The following is a 16,741-nucleotide window of genomic DNA, read 5'->3' as shown; positions in this document are numbered from 1 at the left end:
AGGCGCGAGCGTGTCAATGATAAACGGTGAAGAGTAAGTGAGTGGTGAGCTCGCAAATAAAGAAATGACAATTGGGGGCTCGCAAAACAATGAGGACGAGGAGGTGAAAGGCGAGTGGGAAGATTTGAAGCGGAGATTAAGTGGTGAGAAGCGGAGGCTGTGATGAGGAGAGGAAATGGGTCCTGCTGCTAGTGGAGGGGGGTGGAGAGACTGAGGAGCGGAGTGGGAGTGAGGAGACTTGAGCTTGGGTCAAGGAGTGAAGGACGTTTTGTTGTATGCTTGCGGAGGTAGGGGAAGGATTACAGTGACTCTCTGCTCATTTTGGAAAGAGCGAGTCTAAGATACGAACGGTGGGTTCGAATTTAAATTCATTGAAAAATATGCCTACAACTTTTTAGGAGCGTATAATGCTGATGGAGATGTTGTACAGATTTGAAAAACCCCACAGTTTCATCACATCCAATTATTTTTCTGATAATGGATAGGTTTCAACAATTGGTGGAGTAGATTTTTTGGGTCTTGCCCCGGGTAAGGTCCTCTTTATCTCCTTCCAACGTTTCGACAAGCAACTCGCTCATCGTCTTCAGAGATTCAGGAATCCAATGCCATTTCGTGCATGCCTCGGGGAATATATACGTACAAATATCCGTAGTTTGGATCGGTTGCCCTCTTATCCGATTTTCTGATGATGGTAACACAATAAGCCAATATAAATATCAGGGCAACCGATCTCAATCACGGATATTAATTGATTAATTAATATGTACATCACGAGGCATGACCAAATGGCATTGAATTACTAAATCCCAGAAGGCGATGGGCGAGTAGCATGTAGAAACTTTGGAAGGAAAATGAAGGACCTCAGTATAAGACTCGAGGAATCTTCACTGTTATTGTTCGCCGGGAAAGAGGCAGACGTTAAGTCAACAAGTCGTGTTCAGGGAAGTGCTATAAATTTATTCATAGCTTAAAATCACTATACATTTTTGTTAAATTCTAATTTATACTTAGCTTTCTATTCAAAGTAGTTGGCCTTGGTAGCGACGGGGTTTCAGTTCTCGCCTGCCAAACTGAAGGTCATGGGTTTGAGTCCCGCCTGGTTAGGTTAACGCTAACGAGTTTGTTTGTGATCGCCCATTGTTATTTGTTGCGAACTCCCCAATGAACAGGCTAAATAGTTCTTAGGGTAATGATTATAAATAAATACTCTTCGCATTGAATACTATGATCGATATTTCATAATATCTAAGATTTCATGGTCCTGGAGTGAAAAATTATCAAAAATATGCATTTTTGAATAATATTTGGCCATATTGCTTTGATAGATATAAATAAAATGGTGTTGAATAACTATTCCTATGTCTGTAGTGGCAGTATTGTTATTTCATTAATGGCAGTAATCATGACAGTAAACCAGGAAAAAATATGGTACGTTTTTGACCTCCATTACTGCAATTGTGGCTGCAAGTTATATCGCCTAAAAACCCTTGCTTAAATGAAACGCGGTCATGTTATTTTCCTCATTTAATTATTTTATTTTTTCAGTGAACACTTAATGACCCAAAAGTACCGCAAAAACCCAATTACAGGGTTGAAATATGGGAATAGCGGCTTTTTCAGTGGTGGGCGGAGGACATTGGATAGCGAAAGGAGCTGAAGTAGGGAGTGGGAGGCATCCGATCCCCCCAAAAAAATATACCTTTTGCAGTGAGGTAATAACCAATCCTGGAAATTTAAAGCTGAAATGGTAGAACCACAGAGCTAGGAGAGGTAGAGAAATAATTAGCTTCTGCGTAGGGTGTAAGAATAATCGAGAGTCTTCTGGGAAGAAAAACGCATTTCATGTTTCATGAAATCCTTTAAAGCGAACTTTGACTACTCCTGTGTGCGGACTACATCAATGTTCTTCTCGGTAATTATGATTTAGTTATTTATGTAGGTTATTGAATGAACTTTCCTCGAGTTTGTACGTAGGTCACAGAAATGAATGTAGTCTGCTTTAAGGGGTCCGTCTCGTCACACATTCTCAAAGCTAACAACATGAAATCACATAACTGACAGGGCGTAAGAAGTAACATACCAAATCGTATCCAAAATCAAAATAAACACCTTATTAATGAGTGTCCGGTAACAATAAAGAAATGAAGGAAAATATATTTTCCACCGCACTAGTTGAGTACGTAATTTATGACTCACGGTAGCAGTAGTGTATGTATGGTGGATGTATTATTGCGACAAATAAAAAGAAAAGTTTTCAATAAGTTCATACATCGTTTTTTTTTTGCCTTGAGAATGGGTGACGAGATGGAAGTTGAAGCGTTAGCAGCCTTAATTTCTTGCGAGTAAACTCGAAAGAAGTCCATTAAGTCTGTACGCCGGGAAAGTATTAAATCATGCATGCCGGTACTTATTACTATTAGTCATATTTCTAAAACTGACACATACAGCTTGATATCTTTTTTTTAATATTGCCAATGTCTTTTATTAAAGAATTGGTATTTTTGAATGGCAATATTTAACCAAATGTCTGTGTGGTCGATCATTGGGTTAAAATTGCCTCAAATCATGCTTCTTCGTAAAGTCGGAGAGCATATATTCCCAATTTTTGTGTGCAAATTAGGTGTCTATTTCTGTTTTGTGCTGTTGAGACATTATTATCTAGGCAAATTCTGTGGTTGATTTTAATTGGGTTGATTGGGTAGTTGCTTAGCTTTAAAAATATTAAAAACATTTATTTCATGCCTCATTGTGCCTTTGAAATAAAATTTCACCCTCCTGAATAAGTGTATTTACTGAATGAATCCAAGTTAAAAACTGGGAATTTGAAAGAATTTTTAGATTACCAATGACACTGCGGCTCGGCGTCGCGTTGTGATAACCATATTATGATTCTAGGCTCTGGTATGAATTTAATTGGAAAACCTTTTAATTTATTACAATAAAAGAAGAGATAAGTTACCGCTTTCATAGGCCATTAATTGCGTACTCAACCAGCGTGGAACATTTATTTACCTTCACTTTTTTAATGCTTCCGGACTCTCATTATCATGGTGTTTGTTTTGATTTTGGGTACGATTTGCTTTATTATTTCTTACACCCTGTTAGTTTTTTAATATCCAGCCCAAAACTCAGTTGAAATTTATCACATTTCATGGAACAGTATGATCTCGATGTAGAGTCGTTGTCTTTACATATCTATTGTTGATGGAATTTCATTTCACTCTGACATCTTCAGCGTGAAATAAAGTGGTGGACTGGTGATCTGAATACTTTCTTAGTCATTTAGATAAGAGAGGGATAGGGGTTGGTCAAATTGTCGGTATTTTGATACCTGAATTCGAAATTGATGTTTTTTTCAAATTTCATTTTAACTGAAACATTTTTATGTCCTCTGATCGTCCTACATCTTAGCAAAATGCCAGAGAAAATGCCTATTCACTCAGAAAAATTATTTAATCAAACTACTTCTAGTCACGAAATGGTTATGAAACATTTCCAGACGAAAGATTGCCGTATGATTCAGTTTCGTTTGAAATTTATTGCTGTGAAACCTCAAGCTAAGAATTTTAATCGTATTGGATAAGGTAAAGGGGAACAACACAATGAATCGAAATAGAATAATAAATTTGCTGTCCACGATTTATAAATTGCTGAATTTTAGAGTACTTGAAATTTGAATATGATGATATTTCATTAACCTTCGAGTAACAATTGGTGTTATTACCCCAGCATAACAACATTAATAACATAAATTATCATTTATTTATATTGAGGGAGATACATAATCACAATGTAACGGATAAACAATGAATTGTGGAAAATTCAGTCATTTTGTTTAAATATCAACATAATTAAATTGATTCAAAATATTAAATTATCAATATTACCTATACGAGGTGGTAATCTGTTCATTTTCAGTGTAATAAATTTATTTCAACCCTAATGAAGCTGAGCTAAAGTTAGCCAAAAATCTACCAATAATTTTGTGTTAACTTTAAATTTTTATTTAAATTCACAGATAACTGTCAATGGCAGTAGTGACTTACACGCATTTCGACGCGCAGCGTAATCATCAGGTCAAACGATGAATCCGCTACTCATTATGTATTTGATTACCTAGTTTTGACGTTTTGCGTCGAAACGCATTGCTAGTAATGTTCACATTAGAAATGGAAAATAAAAAAGACGAGAGTGATGCGCCCGCTCCCAGCGGGCTTCCCCCGCTATTTTCAATGCAGGTCCACAGAGGGATAGGCGCGTTTCTAATTTTAAAATGTAGAAAAAAAGGCAGTCGTATATACAAATTTAATTGGAATGTTCATGTACAAATTGAGGTCAGAGGACCTCTTTAAACACAACATTGGAAGTAATTACACTATCCTCTGTTAAACGCACATGACTCATACTTAGGTATCAACAGGAGACTTGAATGTGGAATCAGCCGCATTTTGATAAAAGTTATTTAAAGAATGCGGGATATTGTTGCCAATGAACAAATTTATCAGTTTGTGCGCCGTTAACGTCATGAATATTTACCGTTTTTGTTAATTATATAAAAACCAATGTTAGGAAACAATAGCAATATTTAGAAGGTAAGATATGTCGTTGCATGTTCTCTGATAAATTCTGTGCATTTTGGTACCTCATTTGTAGAGTTTGGTTTCTTATAAGTTGAGAAAAAGGTATCTATACAGTAGAAATAATATAGAAGATTATTTAATTTCCATACTATATCTTCTAGTCTACCCTTGCATTTTCCCATAGCGGAGCAATGATAAGCAGTTGGCTCAAATGCATGGGCGCCAGATCATGACCCCCAAATTAAATCTCTCCGCAATTCCCCAAGGGTTTTGAGCTGAAGTCCACTCTATTTGCAGTTCGAGATTGAAACCGCAAAGTGATTGCAGTTTCTGGTTTGAGTCGAGCCATGCTCAGCATTGCAGCTGAGCGCGATTGTAATGACGCGATCAAAACCTCACCTGAAATCAACAAGCGACCTCTCTCCTCTAACCTCCCATACATTCCCTCCTCTCTATTCCTGCTTTGGAGAGCGTGCGTGATCGAAATTACCTCTCCCGGCGTGAATGGAAGAGGCCCTCGGGCCTATCATTCCCCGTGGCTTGTAAAGGGAAGCAATAATGCTTCATCCTGGGATAAGTGAATCATCTCTCTATTGTACTCCATTAAACAGTGGCCTTGCGCTCTTGAAAGGGCTATTGCGGTGAGCTCACCTGAACTTTGCAGTCAAATCTTTATTTGGAGGAACTGTCAATGAGTTTGTAGGTAGGGGTTGATGTGTCGAATGGAGCTGTTTCCCCCCCTGACTCACCGCGCTGAAGGGTATATAATGCCCTACAAGTTTCGCGAGAGCTTACGTCATTTAGATGTTCGTCATTCAATCCTAACACTGCAATCTTAAAATCGAATGAATGAATGAATTCATTACTCCAACCATAAATGTGCACTTTTTTTAACAACACAAAATTATTGGAGCTTTAGGTAGCTTCAATGGTTAAATATAAAAAAACAGCATGGAAGCTACCATCTTAAAAATTAAATTCAAGGCAAGCCAGAAAACAAAATAAAGTATATATAATTTTTCTGAAACATTATCCTTATGAAACAAATATGTGACAATAACTTACCATATACAAGAACAAAGCATAATATATGGACAAAATAAAATAAATTTCTTTTTTCTCCTTTCACAAAAATATTAAAAATAATATATAAAATAGTATATAATAATATGTATGTAGCCGCAAACACATCAAAAAGAGAGCATTTACATTATCATGGGATAGCAACCAATCTTAAGCCTTTTTACTAAATTTATTTATACTCTTTAAGTCATTGATCGAACAAGGTAATTTATTGAAAATCTTGGGCCCCAAATAAAGAAACGATAATTTAAATGAAGAAAGATTAGGCTTAGGAGATAGAAAATTAACATTCCTACGTAAGTTATAACCATGCTCGGTTCCAGAAATTGCTGGAAAACTACCACTTCGCAAAAAAATAACTTAAAAGTTATAAACAAACATGTACCTTAATGGCAATAAATTAAGACTAACAAATAGGGGGTGAAAAGGCTCAAAACGAATTTCATTGGCGATTATTCTAATTAACTTTTTTTGAAGTACCACTGCAGGGTTTAATGTCGTTTTGTGGGCCTCACCTCAACATATCAAACCTTAACATAACTTAGTGCCAACCAAAGCGTTGTACAATATTACTTGAAAGTAGTAAGGACACTTATGTCGAATAAAATAAAGCTTCGATACATAATATCGTAAGACTCTTACTAAATCTTTTATATGGTGATACCATTTCAAGTATTTATCAAATGTAACTCCTAAATATTTTATGCTGCTGACCTGCTCAATTATTAGACCACTACAGTTCTGCTTTAGGCAGTCTACATTATGGTAATATAATTTAAGATTGATTGCATAGCAGTTGCTAGGATGAAAAAACATAAATTTGTTTTTTCACTTAGTTCAAGACCATTATAACCCAACCATTACGTATGAAGTACAAGTACAATTGGTTTTCCCTTCCACGCATTCTAGCTATTTCATCAGTTACTTGTCGTTCATTTCCTTGTGTTATTCTTTGTCTTCCCCAAGTGCATAACTTTAGATCTTCTTTTGGGGACCTGTTCATCGGCGGATAGTTGAGCAACTGATCAATTCTTACCTTCATCATGTTTTTGGAGTAATTGCTCTATCTTCTGAGATCACCTCTTCTCCGGGTCCCTCTCTGGTGTATGCCTCTCCAATGTTCCCTTTTCTTATATTCTTTTGTAAACTTCCCTCTTTTCGTCCATTTGATCTTCATGTGTGATTAGGCTAGGAGCCACCTGAGACTCTGATACTTTGCGCTAGGCTTAGATAGCTTGACCAGCTGGGAACAGATATCTTTCAGAGCGACACGGTGGATATCATGTAAGAACTCCAATGTATTTTTAGGTACAACAGAAGCGATAATTTAAGTGATATATTTCGCCGAATTCTCTTTTCCCCCAAACAAAAAGGGCGTTGATAAACTTAAGCGGAACTTCGTGAGAGCATTTTATTGTTGTCAACGGATGGTCTCGCAACGCCGCGCCGTCCGCCATACGCCTATTGAGGCAGCTTTTGGGGTGGATGTGGATATAGATTTACATGCTCGGGGAAATGATGCGGAAGGGAAAGAAACAGAGATGAATGTGATGATGAGGTAGGCAAAGTTACAGGCTTAGCCCGTTTTCACGGAAATAAAATTCGGAGCTGTGAAGGAAAATTCAACTCTCTTTTGAGCGAGTATGAAGTCCTGTCCATCATCATGCCGTCCTTTCTTCAAATTCTCTTCCCTCCTTCTCTATCATAGGAGAAAATGGGCACTATAACAATTTGCGGCTGATAGCAAAGGCTACTCAAATTTACTGGAAAGACCAGAAAAAATTTCAAAATTGGCTATGGAATTCGCAAATGGGAGCCCTTCGGTGGTGTCCATCCACTCACATTAACTGGTTTGTTGAGAATTGAGTTTTCTTACAGTAGATTTTAATTCATGGGAGTTTTAATCATAACAGTAGAAAATGCATTTTGTATAATAAAATACGATATCGCAAATTTGGCTATAGTGCAAGTAGTCTGAAAAGCCGTTTAAAATAATTATCCGAACTAAATCATCACCTTCGATGTGCACTTGAAAATGGACTTTCGTTGATAATATCTACATGGAATTGATAAATAGATGGAAATGATGATTGCAATAACAATAAATGTGTGATATAACAACTATTACCGCTAATTTCTGTTGAATGCCAAAAGAAAAACTAAAAATTCACCGCTGTCCAGTGAAACTTCACGTTAATTTAGCATCAAAAACTTCCGTTTACTAACGAAAATAGATAAATATAGGCAGCAAACGAGCTTTGCCGTCATACAGTAAACATCTGCTATCATATGCAATCAATATCCACAGAGCTTGCTCAATGTGAGATGACAAAGAAATATTAATCACTTTAAAAAGTAGGAAAATGTTGATATTTACCTTAATTTACAACCATTGACAAGAAACCAAAGTCGACGGGAAACCATTGTCCATCTTCCTTTGATTTCGTATTTTATTTTCCGACTGAATGCATTGATAATCACACACAAATAAAACATTTACCCTTCTCAAATTATACATAACGTCAATTGAAATGAAAGCGAGATCCGACGTAGAACGATCAGTGACTATAGAAAATAGGAAAATTTTTAATCTAAACTGTACTTTCCAGCGATCGAAAACCGACTAGAATAGACTGAGTTTGACAGCTGTCAACCATTGATGGCCGTTGATTGAATATTTTATTCTCTGACAGAATAGGAGCACAATCGAACCCTACTGATTCGTTTCTCGGTGTTAGCTCCAGTTTTTCTTTCCCTCCTACTTTCCTCGTCTCTGACCTTCCTTTAATTTAATACCAATTTCTTCAGGAATTAATGTCTCGCTGACGTGCCCCTCGAGAAGGTCTCAGCTCAGAGACGCTCAGAGACTCCCTTGTTTCTCTTGCGTCACCCGAGACCACTGAAAACTGCCTCTTCCCCGCTCTCCTTCTTCCCTCAGTCTCCTCTTCGGCTCACCCTCGCCTATCCTCCCATAACATTCTCTTCCTAATGTATTACCTTAACAAAAAGGAGTGAGTGCGGGGAAGACAATGTGTTTAGTATGGTCTCGTTGTTTCCCGGCGAATGATTTCTTTTAAGTAAACTCAGGCTGTTCACCCGGTGGACAGACGAGTTCAACTCTAATGCAATTTTTTTTATTTTCACCTTTTTCCTTATAATTATTTCATCCCTTGAATGGCCATTGAGTTAATTTTAAAGTAGATTTTTACTGAGTATTTTTTAAATTTTTTTCTGACAACCTTTGTTACCAGCATCGTCTGAAAAAATAAAAAAATATTTTTTTATCGTCCTGATACATTATCAGCAGTATTCCTATCGATTACGATTTTCCATTGATATAATATTGGAGAAAGTAATCCTTTTTATATTTTGACTTTACGTTCCTTTTTACTATAGGCTCCATACAGTTCGTCATTGAAGCGAGGGTTATGATAGCCTTTGTGGATAGAGTATTGGGCTACTGATCGATAATTTCCAAGCATCAACTTCGGTTGAAAAATCCTCGTAGAATGAGGTGAACCGGGGAAAAATATACCTACTAAATTAAGCTAAGTCTACTCTGAGTTTTACCATAAACTGTTCAAACCAACCTTTGGTTGGGGTTGAATAACCGTTCTTCAAAGGAAGCTACCCTCGCACCGTTTCACTGACGGCATCGATAATCTCTTATTGACCATTTATATCTCCAGGTAAATATGGCAGGCTTACTCACCCTTATTGTACCAGATGGGTCTTTTTAGGAACCACTGTGAAAATATCGGCGCTCCTTTGTGATTCCATGCTCGGAAATCCGTCTTATTATTCTAGATATAATTTAGGGTGGAAAATTTTTCCTGCTGCTGCAATCACGTAATTTTGCCTTTAAAACCAAGCGTTGCCTTCAAGCTTCTCAACAATATCTCTCCCTTTTCCTCCACCTTACCCCATTTGTTTCCATCTCTCTACAGGTACCAACTTCCTCGAGCTAATTTCAGTTCCTCACAATGCTCACTCCGCTTCGTTTCATACAGCCTTAAAACTTTATTGACGAAATCAAGGGTGTAAAACGAAAGAGGCATAAAATTACATTGACTTCCACCGCCTATTTTTTCATTGTATTTTATCGAACTTTTATACGACCCATTTTTTACATTAAACACCGCATTTAAAGTGATTAAATATTTCAAGAGTAAAAACAAAACAGGAAAGGTATTAATGCCGTCGTTATAATAATAGCCACCTGAGAAACAATTCATAGCAGTGACGAGATGTTGCAGCGCGTATATTCAGAAAATCTCGTTCGAATTTTTACTCTAAATGCACAATGGCGAGCAAACACTAAAAGTTTACTGAATCTGTTAATGCATCACTTGCTACATTCTATGGACAAAGAAAATTGAGCCTAAAGGTACACTAAAATTGCAACTTATATGTTGAGTAAAATGTATTTTGTGAAATTGCAAGGGTAGTTTTCCTCATTAGAACACTGAATAATGGAATGCGTTGGAGTTAACTGCGAAAAAATTATTATCTCTTTCTCTGGTCCGGCCATCAAGTGAAAAGCCTGATTTTGAGAATTATTCCTTAATACAATACTCGGCTCTTATTGTACCTCTGTTGATTATTTTTATGAATTTCCGATTGGCATTTTAATTTTCATTCTAACATGATACATGTACACGTAAAGAATTTCTCTGTTCATGATCTTCGGAAATGGCTAGTTTTTATAGTAAAAAATCTCTAATGCTTGGAAGTTATAAAAATACGAAGCATAAAGCATTATGGAAAAAGGTCCTTGTTCTTTGTACTTTGTCAGTTCTTAGCCTTTTCCTACCCTGGCCATTTCTATACGCACTGCCTTTCGTTATCCAATATGGAGTATGGCCTAGGTGAATTATTTTACGCAAATTATACACGGCCGTGGAGCATTATCAGTTGTTAATTGTTTATCATAAATCACAAGTCATATAGTGAGATATTATCTCACGTGCCGCAAAAGTAGTATTTACACAATATTCAGTAAGTAAAACTCGGTAATCAAGGAGAAATACAATTTTTTGAGCATGAAAATTAATTTTCTTTTACCCGGGCATCTATTCACGCCTTCTTCCTGAGGAATATTTTTGCGTCACATAAAATGCCAAATATTAACTTTTTCATCTTACGAAACAATCCTTGATCCTTTTTAGCATTCAGCACAATCCAATCTAACATTTATTCCATGATATTTCACTGGAACCCTTGTAGTTTCGGCTAACTTCAACGCACTTCTCTTCTCGAACAATACCCAACACGCGTACTCTTGTATCTGTTCAGAAAACACCCTAATCTTTTCACTTCATACGGGTTTAGTTTTTCTCAAGAAGAGACCGACAAGTGTTAGGATCTAGAGAAATTCTTTCCAGTGTAGGATATGCCAAAAAGTAGAAACAAGGATGGAGAAAAAGCCATAGCTGTATCCCAGGCTCGAGTCAGTAATGGCCAAGTCACAATCTACCTTTTTGATATGTTCATATCGAATGATGTGATAAGCTGTGATGGTTTCACGGTAGTTATTAAATGGCTCTCGGAATGACAGCGAATCCAGAAGCAGAATAAGGAGTGGGAATGATAAGTCCTTTCATACCTAATACTTATTAGGGTAAACCACATCGTGCAAATTATGCAGAAAGCAATGTAGTAATTCCACCTCAGAGTATTTTCTTACTCTCAGCTCCAAATTATTCTGTAACTGAACACCAATGACCATTATCTATAAAGATTAAGTTTCTGTGTGGTTTCTGTGGTCCACATCTGGCTTAACTTTGCCTCTTTGAGAAATATTTCTATTACACATGGCCAATGTTATTCATAAAATCTATTATTAAGTTATCCCTTGGAGTAAATAGGGAGTGTACTCTTGTAAATGCATTTATATTTCCCTGAACATTATGAATCAATTCCCTTTTTTGCCTGAGTTACACGATTCTCACTCCAACTCCTTGTTATTGTGGTGTTCGTATGTAGGCAGAGGGTTGGGAGAGACGCGATTTTTTTATGACGGAGGCTGAGAAATATATTTGGGGAAAGATTGGATGATAAGGAGAGTGTGGGATGGGATGTTGAGGAATGGGAGTGAGGAATGCCGAAGAGGGTAGTGGAGGGGGAGAGGTGGCGGCGTTAATGTCGTTCCTCGCGCGCCGCAAGAATTTCATAAATGCGGAAAGCTGTTTCGAGGCTCAGCACGCGATAGCGTATCCTGCAAGTACTTCGGCGGTTTTTCTTTCTCTCTACCGCTGCGTGCTTCTCGGCACCAACTACCTACATTTTTTCGTCATAAACTCCGTCATTACATAGTTTCTCAGGTTTATAAGTATTTCTTTTTCGTTAAAATGATATTTTATCGCAATTTTAATAACAATGTTAGGAGCACCCTAGTATTATTGAAAAAACTGAGAAAACTATAAGTGGCTCGATTATTTTGGTGAAAAAGTTTTGTGGGGGGTGAATCCATGTAAAAATAGGTTCCTTAGTTCCTTGGCTTATTGAGTGCAAACATGTTTGCAGATATTATTCTTCGCAAAAATAAATGTCCATTCTTACTGGAGAATAACTTTATTATATCATTGTGTGTTGGCATGCATGTCAGAATACATATCTTAAAAATGTATTGTGGAAAATATATAGCCGATAACATTCGCACTTCACTCACACCAGGAAGTGGAAACACGCGCCGCAAAATTAAGAGTATTTTATATCAAATGAGGAAAATTGTGATACATTTACTTGGTTTCCTTACATTAGTCTGCCTGAAATTGCCCCTGTGCCGATTACGAGTCCAATTACGTGGCATCCATGTGTGAAATATTATAGGTGCGATGAAAAATAATTGCATTGTGAATTAGGCTTTGCATAGTTTTTTCCACTTATAATACTATAGTGTTTGCCTTTTGTGATTCTTTTAATGTGAAATTGTATGCAGGATAGTTAATTTTAAATAGATCCGACGGACATGTTGCATAGAATATTCGCTATTTTAAACTTTTTTCGGCATGGAAACCTTGACAGTGCCCTGAGGAAGGCAAAGTGTACGTGAATATGAGTTTAGGAAGAAATAAGTTCTTTCATTCAAAAAATAATTTGTGTGTCTGTAAGGGACAACTTAGGTGTTCTTTTCATTTTGGAATTGGCATTTCGGCAAGGCGATGCGGAACCTCCTGGGAAACATCATTCTCATTTATGGCTTTTTCGAGAAGCCAATTGCTCTTTCCAGGCTATAGTGTTTGGTGCAATACATTTATTTTTATCACGGATCATGATAGTTTCGTGTTGCGCGTCGGAAACGTTCGCGAAAAATACATTTCATACCTCCGTTTTATACGTTGTGTCATCTTCAATCTGTAGCATTGAAATAGAACGAGAAGAATCGCATTGGTGTGGTAGCGGAAGCCAGGATTCTCCATCCAATGGGTGCGGGTTCAAATCGCGGCGGTGGCAGAGATTTACTGTGATACTTGCTTCTGTGATTTCTTGTGGGCACCTCAAGGACGCGTAGGTTCGAGTGTTAACCCGTTGTGCCCTCGACACCTCTCGTTAAGATCAGGCTAATGCCGACACCGGATGTCTCTCCACCCTTTCTTACCATCCCTTGCCTCGTGGCGCAAACGACCTCAGCTGTTGGTCGCCTCCTTCACACACAATATCATACAATAAAGCCAGACATGGGAGTACTGGAAGGGCTGGGACGGGTTTAGTTAAGGGCGGAAGTTTCGCGTGAAGAGATGAAGCAGCGTTTGAATTCGGCATTATTCCGCGTTTTGCAGGATGGTGAACATTGAAGGAAAGCTAGTGAGACATTATTGAGTGCGAGAGCCTCGGCTAGAGCATATTTCGATGAACCCGAACACTTCGGCTTGCGCACACATTGCGATGATTTCCTGAGTATATAATCGAGTTCAAGTCTACTTGCGTTTTTGTTCCTGAAAGACTGTTAGACATTCCACAACCCTTACGGCTTCACTTGCGCTTGCACTTGCGTCAGCTTGAAAGCAGCTGTACTCGGCAAATTAGTGAGTGTCGTTCGCAGAAGAGAAATTCATTGTGTTCCCTTCTAATATGCATTGGGATTGAAATAAAACACGGAAAGCAACTTCCTGGAGCGATTGTTTACATTTTATCTACACTGGTGCTGCCACATCTGAGATGGAAGATTTACGATCTACGCTTACTTCCTTTGCCTTTTCACCAAGTGTTTTTTGCCGAGGGCTACATTTTATTTTTTTTATTGACGATAAATTCAGATGAAGTACAGCGCTCGCATTTTTTCCGCTTGTATATTCCTCGAGATTTACTGCTGTGTTTCACCCTCGGTAGGAAGCAGTTTTGCGGACGCCTAAATCTTTTTAATGCCTCAAAATTCCACTTAAGGTGTTTGCTGCCGTAGGAAACTGAACAACCGTGGTAGGAAACACATATACGGAATGATTATAGCTGTACGCGACTCACGGTGCATTTGAAGAGAACGATAGATCAGTTTTTGTCCGTATGGAGGCTGAACGACCCATAAAAAATTAAGACAATGGAATGCATATCCGTCTGATTTCAGTGACGTTTATGTTTTTTTAATTGCGCTAACATGTAGAAAATTTCCGTGTAAGGATAAGGATAAGATCTTTCTCATCTATAATCTGAATCAAGGGGCTGTTTTCTAGTATTTTCCTTTTTACCATCATATTCCTTATCATACCTTCCATCCAATCCCCCTTACTGAGGCTCACTTTAGTGGCTGTTACTCATGGAAACAATGGACATTTCTCATTGAAAGTTTAAAAGTATTACATTCTTATCGCGATTGGGTAGCTGATATTAATGAAAAAAAACTGTGCATTTTCATGGTGAATGTCGCAGTGATAATAATACACATATTACGTTTTTTTACGTAATATGGGTAATAAATAAGTAATCCCTTCGCCACCATTCTAAAACTAGTGGTACCACGGTCGGCTATTAAAGTTTGACTAAGTTAATAGATATCATTTTGTTAAAAAATAATTTAATAAATGCATAAGAAAGCATTGACGATTTATTTCTAATTATTAGATTAATATTTAAGTAATGACTTTGAAAATCCTGGGCATTCATATTTAGTAGACAGTATTTAAGCGTTCGATGTATCTTTATTTTGATGATTTTTCACTTGTTACACAGAAAGTTAGTAGCAAGGGTTTCTTTTTTCTCATATGCCCTGGAATTTCAATACATTTCGAGGGACGTTTGTTTTCAACCTCCGATGGGCCATGAACAGAAGACGAAATGATTGATAAAAAATTATTTCATAGGTAAATCTTGAGTACACTTGTGGCGTCCTTTCGATATAATCGCCGCGGCGATAATGTCGAAAGGACACCACATATTTGGTCGTGCATGTGGACACGCTTTACTATAAGTTCTTCATGGAATGTTGCCGCCAATGACTTCCAATGAATTATGCTTTTGTCCTGAAGCTCATCGTCCGTTTGAAAACGCTTCCATCCAAGCCACATCTTCATTTCAGGGTGAAGTTGGAAGTCACACGGCTCTAGGCCGGCATTGCACGGCAGGTGATCAAACATTTCCCATTCCAAAGGTCGTTGTCAAAGTCAGCATATCTCTTTCTACGTATCAACATACTGCACAGCTCATCAGCTATTTAAGACATAAAAAGGCCTCGATTTTCTTTGAAAATAAACCTAGTATGAAATATATGCAGTTATATCCAATTTTAGGCTATTCATGATATCTCTACAGACGATAGTTTGCAAAGTGAAATAAACTACGGGTGTGTAAGTTATATAACCAGTACTGCTCTCGGTGGTGACTTCCATAACCTCCTAAACTCGATGTATTGTCTACCTACTAGCTAAGTTTACCGGCAAAGCACTGAATGACGTCGCTGATACTGATGTTCAGAGCACGCAGAGAACCAAACTTCATTTTTCAGTTTTGGGCTCAAGTTAGCCCACAGAGCTGAAGTAGCCCGTGTTTGCGGTAGTGATTTTTACTTGCGGACATATTTCCCAATGAACTGCGTAAATTCATTAAAACTTTTTCATTAAATGGGCTTTTTTTAGCAGCATTACCTTCTGCATTACCTTTGCATGCCTTTGCATTTACCTTTTTCATTTACGTCACATGATTATGTTTCATTTGCTTTGATGACGGTATATCTATTTTTAAAATTTGTTTGTTATATAAACCAATACCTCAGGAAAACTATGTAAAAATAGTATTCCAGTGATTGAATCGGTGTGGTGGAAAGTGGGCAGCAAAAAAACGGCGGCCGGATTTTTCTGAGGCTACCGAATTTCTGCTCGAGTTAAGTTCGCTAGGGTTTTCAGGTTTTCAAGTGCAACATCGTGTCCGTCGGATGGGACGTTAAACCATGGTCCCCTTGGCGCCATTCGTTTGGAAAAAGCTAGTGCTGGGGCTGTGTTTCTGCCTACCATTTCATCATGGTACAAATGGCCTAAACTGACGGTCGCCTCCTCTACATGCCAATGGTCCGTCCTCAATGTGTTTGTTTCCACTAATCTCGTCAACACCTATAATGGCTTTCATATTTTATTATTCTCTCTGAACGCCACCATGTTCTCGGCTCACGCCATAGTCGCCGCCTTGGTTCTGATTCCTTGAAAAAGTTGTGCCCTTCCGGAAAAGAGGTGGCGACTATTATTTCGACTCCCTTGTGGATTCGATTGGATATGGTGGTGACATCTCGAAACAACCCTTTTCGCAGAACTCTTGTAGCACAACTCCTTGCAGTACTCGACCACCACAGTAACCGCCTCGCATGCTTCCATTCACAAACCTATCTAATTTTTCTTTTGTAGAGCAAAATGATTTTACGCTTACTGAATCACCATTTTCATATTCCGCATGGTGTGCTTCAATATCCTCGCAAGTTCTTTCACAGCGGAGAATAAGCACTGATGTTATACTGCCTATTTTTTAATTGCTTTTTTCGATTACATAAAAATTCTTACGATGCCATCGGGAATACCGGTGAATGACATAATGATATAGGATCAAAATTATGGGCATTGTTTCCCATAGTTATGGCAAAGAAAACGAAGGAAGTAATA

Source organism: Ischnura elegans, chromosome 4, assembly GCF_921293095.1.
Source record: "Ischnura elegans chromosome 4, ioIscEleg1.1, whole genome shotgun sequence".
Lineage (NCBI taxonomy): Eukaryota > Metazoa > Arthropoda > Insecta > Odonata > Coenagrionidae > Ischnura > Ischnura elegans.
Note: the sequence above shows the minus strand (reverse complement) of the source record.